The 8,655-nt window shown below is 38.3% G+C and overlaps 1 pseudogene; it reads left to right on the top strand.

The window, feature by feature from the left end:
- The first annotated feature begins 7,188 nt into the window (after positions 1-7,188).
- LOC102726406 (SWI/SNF-related matrix-associated actin-dependent regulator of chromatin subfamily E member 1 pseudogene) lies at positions 7,189-8,634 on the top strand (annotated as a pseudogene).
- Positions 8,635-8,655: the final 21 nt, after the last annotated feature.

Genomic DNA, 8,655 nt, shown 5'->3' with positions numbered 1-8,655 from the left:
AGAATTTAAGAATGTTTCAAGCAGGAATGCACCAACAAGTTTTGTATGGGAAAGAAGAGAATATATACAACATTGTTACCAGATAATTTCATACGTTTAGAAAATGAACATGGTTATGTGCACTGACCTGCCCTCTACACTCGCTCATTAAAAGGTCTGTGGGGTATTAAGAGGATCTTGCTGGTAGAGAATTGTCATATCGATCGAGTAAAATAGTCTTTGGGGAAATTTCTCAGATGTTTGATCCAAATGGCAGTTCCCAGGGCATGGGAAACATCTTGCAACATTTCCTTTGAGAGGAAGTCAGACCTTAATTATGTCAATGATCCACTCAAAGATACATAATCCATGCTCTTCACTGTATGGTGCTCAGAAAAGTAATTCTTTTTTAAGATTTTATTTATTTATTTGACAGAGAGAGACACAGCAAGAGAGGGAACACAAGCAGGGGGAGTGGGAGAGGGAGAAGCAGGCTTCCCGCTGAGCAGGGAGCCTGATGCGGGGCTCGATCCCAGGACCCTGGAATCATGACCTGAGCCGAAAGCAGACTCTTAACGAATGAGCCACCCAGGCGCCCCTAGAAAAGTAATTCTTAACATTAGTTTTGCATGTTACTGGATTTAACAAATAAAAATACAAGATGTCCAGGTAAAGTATTCCTTGTTTATCTGAAATTCAAAGTGAATTGGCTATTCTGAATTTTGTCTGGCAAACCTAATATGCATTTTAATTACTTTTAATTTGCTTTTAACACAAAGAATATCTTTTGTGTATTAAATTTTTCCAGCCTCTGTACAGTGTCTTTCTTTAAAGAAAAGCCTTGGGGCCCCTGGGTGGCTCAGTCGTTAAGCGTCTGCTTTCGGCTCAGGTCATGATCTCAGGGTCCTGGGATCGAGGCCTGCATCGGGCTCCCTGCTCTGCTGGAGGCCTGCTTCTCCCTCTCCCACTCCCCCTGCTTGTGTTCCCTCTCTTGCTGTCTCTCTCTCTCTCTGTCAAATAAATAAATAAATAAAATCTTAAAAAAATAAAGAAAAGCCTTAATGCATCATCTTTCTACCCCCCCCGCCTTCCCTATCTTACAAACCATTTAATTAACATAGAATCAAAATTCTTGATCCACTAATTTTCTTTATTTATATATTGGTTTTGTGGGAATGATTTTAATTTAAGACTTATTCCAAATATGAATTCTGACCTTAATATATAGTATTTCCCTATAAGAAGATTGAAATCAGCTATAGTACTAGGACAGTGAGATGTAGTGCAGACTTAATAAAAACACCTGCTACCAAAGAAAACCCATGGAGGAAAGAGGAGGGGAAAACCAAACCTGTCCTCAGGCCTGCCACTTGATATGGAACAGTGTTTCTCAAAATATGATCTCTGGACCACTTTGTTTCAAAATCAACATGTGACATTTAGATGGGATTCCTGGGCCCGAATCAGAATCTACCTTTTTAACAAACAGCCCAGGTGAATCTTAATGCACATTAAAAGTTTAAACATCACTAGACTAGAATTTTCCCAGTATTGGAAAGTGTTAAATTAAAAAGTAATGGTTTCGTTAATTTAATTTAATTTTTATTTTTTTGTATCATTAATTTTAGACTTCATTTGGAAATACGGTTGTTGTTTCTGAAACCATTCTGAATCCACATCCATGAATTCCCATTTTTTCTTCATAGCCCATATAAACTCCCCTTTGTACACCATTTATTTTTGTTCATTCATTCATTCAACAAACATTGACATGTACAAGCCTCTGTGACTACTTTAAATGGAAATGTTATAAATATAAACCTTATCATTACCCTCCCGAAGGACAGTGTCTTCACATTTTACATTTCTGTCTTTTTCAACATTGTTGGCAGCCAAAAAAAATACAGCTTTATTTTACTTATTTGTTTTCCTGTCACCTGTGGCAAATATTTAATTTGTTATTAAATGACATTTATGGTCTTGAACTTGCTTGTTTCTGTGTCCTCCACACACCCTGGGGTCCCAGTATGCATTGACAATATGTGTGTATGCTTATCAAAGTGCCCTTAGGAAATGAAATAACATGTGAAACTCATTTTTTATTTTCCAGCAAACTTCATAACATTCTCCTTGGTTCTATCCTTTGGATAGATTTCTAGTTTATCTTATATGTGAGAAATGACCTTATAACCTGTGTGTGACAGTTGTTTGGGTTTTATTAAGTGCCCTGCTAGCTGGCGATATAGGGGCATTACTCATAGATATTTGTTTGCTACCCCAGTAAGCCAAGAAAATTTATTTTTATATATTTAACTACAGTGTCTTTCTTCTCCTGCATGTCATTTAAACGTAGTTCATGGAATAAGGAGAATACTGCCAAGTCTAGCTTTAGAGGTGAGAAGGAGATGGATTGCCATCATGGGTCCCAGAGGTGAAACTTTGTAATATACACATCTTCTAGGAAAAAGTGAGCTTGATGAAAATTAAATATAAATTCAAACTAAGAGGAGTTTTAATTTTTTTCCTCTATGCAGAGGAACAATCATCTCACCACCCCTACTTGCACCCCCAACGCATCAGTGGGAGAGGTCCTGCAGAATGCTTCCATGACGCCATCTGAGGGGCACGCCTACAAGAAAGAAGCCACTGCTCTATAGTGGGGAGGGCTTTTGTTGCTGTTTTTGAAACAATGACATCTTAGTGGCCATTTCAAAGTTCTGTCTAATTTCTGTCATGCATATGTAGTCTATATGGCCAGGAAATTCATTATGACTTAAAAAGCAAATTCTTAATTATACACTCCTCAGATATTGTACTGAGACTCAAATTAGGTGTTTTACTGATGATCTCACACTATCCAATAGGGACAATTTTAATAAAATCGTATTATTTCAATGTAACTCTGCACACTGATCCCAAAGCAAACATGATCATTATTCATTCTCACTAAAGATTTGTGCATTACACTCCACTTCTCTGGCAGTTAGATTCGGGATTTTGGTTAAGCAAATGTGTGGGTGTGTAATGAATGATCTTACGTGTCAGGATGTGGCTGGGTAGGAGCAGAGGTTCAGCTAGTTCTGGCTGTAAGTCTCGCCCAGGCCCTCTTCGTGGATCCATTTGGATCCGAGCGTGCAAGTGGAGACTTGTTCTTTTTTGTTTATTTGTTCCTGTTCACAAAGATAACTTGGAAACAATAGAGTACCGAAAACGGACAATGAAGGTGGCGATGGGGATGCGTAAGAGGCACTGTACTTAGAAATTGACAGTAAAATTTAGGCTTCAGACCACTCAATAAATTGGGGCAAATGATTCAATTTCTCTGAACCTTGGTTTTATGACCTTAAAGTTGATACAGTCATATCCTAGGTGTGTTGTGATATTTGAATTAAAGGCAAAGTGTTTGTAACAACCAAAGATTGGCAACATCACAAATGATATTCACAGAGGTATGAGCACCTAATGGGGCACTCTTAGCCACAATTAAAGCAAGCCTTCAAAGTGAATACAAACTGAAACAAAGGAACTTACTTCTAAGCCAGACTGGAAGCTTAACCACACCCAGAGAAAAGATTGATTTCAAAGGACTTTAGAACTCTGCTTACATTTCCTGGTATATATTCTAAGGACAATAAAACTTATGAAAAATATTAAAGGTCAGTCAGTTTTATTATTAGTATTAATAATATTGGTATTGTTATTTTGAAACTATCTTTGTTGATGTTGTAGGATAAAGCAAGAATAAAATATTAAGGTCAGCAGGAGACAAAATTTTAAGTATAAGTGAAAAGAGGTATATGTAAAGAATCAAAGAAATGAAATAAAAACTCTGAAATGTTAAATTTGAATGGGAAGGGGCGCCTGGGTGGCTCAGTCATTAAGCGTCTGCCTTCGGCTCAGGTCATGGTCCCACGGTCCTGGGATCGAGCCCCACATCGGGCTCCCTGCTCAGCGGGAAGCCTGCTTCTCCCTCTCCCACTCCCCCTGCTTGTGTCACTGTCTCTCTCTGTCAAATAAATCTTAAAAAAAAAAAAATTCAAATGGGAAATACCAGTATGAACTCGTGATGTTAAAATATATATGTTTTCTAACTCTGTCCACTGAGAAAGCCTGGAATCATCGATAACGCAGGAGTGATGAAACTCTTGGTGTCTTAACAGTGGTTTCTAAACACCTTTTGTACCGAAAAATTCTTGGAAAAATAGCTGTTTCCAGGTTTAGGATATTTTGTTCTGGGATGTAAGAAAGTAAGCAAAGAAATCATATCAAAAGGATATGGGAACCAATTTGAAAGGACTCCAGCTGATCAAATTTGATCATCGTGAATAATTAACTGAAAGTTATTGAATATATAAAATTTCATGAGTCTATATTGATACTAACAACAACAATAAAATAGAAGACTAAACCCTCATTTGTCCCCACTGGCAAGTATGATTAAATTCACTCCTTAATTTGGAAGTTGGTAATTAAAAGGAAAGTATTAAGCATTTATCTTACCTTTTGGCTATGACCATATTTCAGGATAAACGAATAGCTTCAGGTGAAATTCTCTCAAGAAGTTTACAGAACAATGCCAACTAAAATGCAGAAGGAATGATGCAATTAAAAAAAATCATTTTTAACCCCTAATAAAATATTTGATTCAAACAAGCATTATTACTTGATGCTAAACCATTAGGCAAAAGATTTCATATGATGCCAAAGCATTATACTATGGATAGCTTGCTAATGACAAAGGAAGAAACTTACCTTGGTAATAGATCCAAATGTCACCACCTTAACCCAGTGATCAAACTTAAAGCACTGCTGGGGAAAAGCAAACATCATGGCCCTTCCAACATGGTGTAGTATGAAGTACACGGCATCCCTCAGAAAGTGCTTTTGTCAAACATAGTTAACTCGAATTCACAACTTACTTACAGAAGATATGGGGACCAGAGGAACGAATAAATGATATCACAGGAAACACTTGAACACGTATGGACTGTGAGACATTCATCAGACAACTGTCCTGATGTTAACTTCGTGATGGCTAAACAGGTGTGGGGTCAGAGTCTTAGTGACTGGAGTACCACTATGAACACAGTCTCATGTATCTTGGGCGTATGTCCTGGGACACATGCATGGTCAGAGAACCTCAAATACTCCAAAATGGACCTAACACGAAGCCTTTCCTTTCTTAAAAACCAGCATATACCGAATCCTACAGCTACATTTTCTTTTTTCTTTTCTTTCCTTTTTTTTTTTTTTTGAATGGTGCTATTTTGGTTAACATAAGGTCAAGAATGGTTATAGAAGAGCAATTATTTTGTCAAAAAATGTTTAAACATAGAAAATATCTGTTGAACTTCTATGCTGGTAAGACATTAAAAAATGTAAAATATTTTTTTATGTTTTATGTTCATAATTCTGTGAATGTTGAATTTTATTGTCATGATGACAATAGAAGGGTTTTAATAAAGTTAGACTTCGTCTCCAGATTCCTTCTTAAAAATTTACTTTCTTTTATAACAATATGTAATGTAATAAAAGAATATATAATAAGTTTTGTATTTTTTAAAAAGATTTTATTTATTTATTTATTTGAGAGAGTGAGCGAGAGAGAGCGCACAAGCCAGGGGAGAGGCAGAAGGAGAAGCAGACTCCCCGCTGAGCAGGGAGCCTGATGCGGGGCTCGATTCCAGGACCCTGGGACCATGACCTGAGCCAAAGGCAGAAGCTTATCCGAGTGAGCCACCCAGATGCTCCAAGTTTTGTATTTTTTATCATAAAATTTATACGTGTGCATTATTATCCCCACTATATTTTAAGTCCTACAGTTTCATGCTTTTTCATGTGGGAATATTTCCACTATCCCTTTAAAAATTTAAAATTCAATCTTCTGAGTTGTCCGAGTATCAGTAACCTTTCCTTTGTATGTCTGTGTATGTAAGGCTTATTTTATTAATTTAAAAATTTGTTCTTGAGGGCAGCAAAATCTCTGAGCACCAAAAACTGAAGTTATAAATAAATTTCTAAGGATGGATGTCTGAACAATCAATGATGGTTTTAAATGAAGCCTAACTAATAGGAACCATTATGATTTCGAATGAGTTGAATATAAAAGGAGACAGGACAATAAATGAGATCCCTATTAATAAACATATAGATACTATTGCAAACACAAAGTCAACTTCATTCAGATCAAGCTTGCAGCTAATTTATATTTCATGCCTTTTATTAACTGATATCTAATGAGAATTACTCACATTTTTCAGTCTCACATCAAACTCTCCTAATAAAACTCTGCTGTTTTGCATGTGAGTTGCATCATTTCGTAAAATTTTCAGCAGTCTTTGACTTGCTAAATAAAGTTGTCACTCAAACCTCATTTCCCGCCTGAGCACAGGGAAGCTGAACGGACACTGCATTAATCCTGCATATTGTCTCGGCTTGATGAGGTCTCCAAGAGATCTTTGTCCTGTCACCTTTAATGGACTCTGTCTAATGGACTCATTAGTGAATTTCTTATCATTTTTAGGAGAAAGATGCAATCTTACAATGCTGTCCTTCATGCGTTTGGAAATTATTATAATTTATTCCTTAAACACTTATTCAAAAATTAAGAATGAGGAGAATCTACTTTATTTGGGTACCGTAATATTGTAACAATGACATGCTGATTACAATGAGGGGTCTAAGAATACTATTTCATGCTGATTACTCATGTTATATTCAAAACTAGTCGTTAAAGCGGACAACACTCTCCAACTCAGTGGCTTAATATTACACCATAGTCAGAAAATTCGCAGCTGGGAAATAGAGATTTTCTTGGCTTCATTTATCTATAACTGCAGAAAACTAATAATAAATGACTTCTTGATATCATGCAAATCTCTCTAAGTTCACGCTAGGGGATTTAAATTTTAATATTATTTTGCACTGCATTCCAGTAATGAATACTCATGTTATCTTACACCACACTCTTCCTTCTCTGTCTCTTTCCCTCAGCTTCTCATGTTATTTTGGTTGATAAAATTCATATAGATGGGTGGTGGAGAAGATGGATATTAGGCAAATATTTAATTCTGAAAAAAATCAGAGCCATCTCCTATTTTTATTGTGCTTGAGTGTGTTCTTATACCCTCAATTAATTTGTAACAACTTGCCACTCATAAGCCCATGACTTGAGCAAATATGCTAAAGTTTCATTGCCTGGTTTTCTTTGAACTCCAACATTGTAATGTTTATATTTAATAAGAAAAAATGTCCAGTGTTAATACTCTTGATAATTCAAACATATTTTCCCTTTGCTTGAAAATATGCTTTGACGGAGGGGCGGGGCGTGCTCGGGACAAAGGGAAACGAGGCCGGAGCTGCGGGCGCTTTTTCTGCCCGCGGTGTCTCAGATTCATTCTTAGGAACTGAGAACTTAATCTTCCAAAATGCCAAAAAGACCATCTTATGCCCCGCCTCCCACCCCAGCTCCTGCAACACAAATGCCCAGCACACCAGGGTTTGTGGGATACAAGCCATACAGTCATCTCGCCTACAACAACTACAGGCTGGGAGGGAACCCGGGGCATCCTCTGGTATTAACGATTCCCAAACCCCCAAAGTCACCAGATAAGCAGCTGATGTCCTACATGAGGTACAGCAGAAAGGTCTGGGACCAAGTAAAAGCTTCCAACCCTGACCTAAAGTTGTGGGAGATTGGCAAGATTATTGGTGGTATGTGGTGAGATCTCACTGGTGAAGAAAAACAAGAATATTTAAACGAATACGAAGCAGAAAAGATAGAGTACAATGAATCTATGAAGGCCTATCATAATTCCCCCGCATACCTTGCCTACATAAATGCAAAAAGTCGTGCAGAAGCTGCTTTAGAGGAAGAAAGTCGACAGAGACAGTCTCGCATGGAGAAAGGAGAACCCTACATGAGCATTCAGTCTGCGGAAGATCCAGACGATTATGATGATGACTTCTCCATGCAGCATACAGGCACCGCCCGTTTCCGGAGAAGCCGCCGCCTCATCAGTGAAATCCTTAGTGAGAGTGTGGTGCCAGACATCCGGTCAGTTGTCACAACAGCTAGAATGCAGGTCTTCAAACGACAGGTCCAGCCCTTAATGGTTCATCTGCGAAAACTAGAAGCGAACTTCTTCAAATAGAGGAGCGACATCAGGAAAAGAAGAGGAAATTCCTGGAAAGCACAGATTCATTGAACAATGAACTTAAAGAAAGTCGAAGTGGATATGGAAAAAATTGCCACTGAAATTGCACAGGCGGAGGAATAGGCTCGAAAAAGGTAGGAGGAAAGAGAGACAGAAGCAGCAGAGCAAGCTGAACACAGTTCCTAAGGAAGAGCAAGCTGCGAGGAAGACCGAGGAGAAGGACGACGAGAGCATCCTGATGGAGACAGAGGAGACACGCCTCGAAGAAGCGACGGGAAGCCAACAGAATGGTGAAGAAGGCACATCTACTCCTGAGGACAAGGAGAGTGGGCAGGAGGGGGTGGACAGTATGGCTGAGGAAGGGACCGGTGACTGTAACACCCGCTCAGAGAGCCGCAGGGCCACAGCGGAGGAGCCGCCCACAGACCGCAAGCCGGAAGACGAGAAGAAAGAATAAATGTTGCCTTGTTTTATGTGTTCTAAATACTTTTTTAAATGAAAAAAAGGTGTTTTTTGAGTT

Source organism: Leptonychotes weddellii, chromosome 5 (assembly GCF_054177405.1).
Source record: "Leptonychotes weddellii isolate Sample4059 chromosome 5, ASM5417740v2, whole genome shotgun sequence".
Classification (NCBI taxonomy): Eukaryota; Metazoa; Chordata; class Mammalia; order Carnivora; family Phocidae; genus Leptonychotes; species Leptonychotes weddellii.
This window is presented reverse-complemented; position numbering and strand designations above follow the sequence as displayed.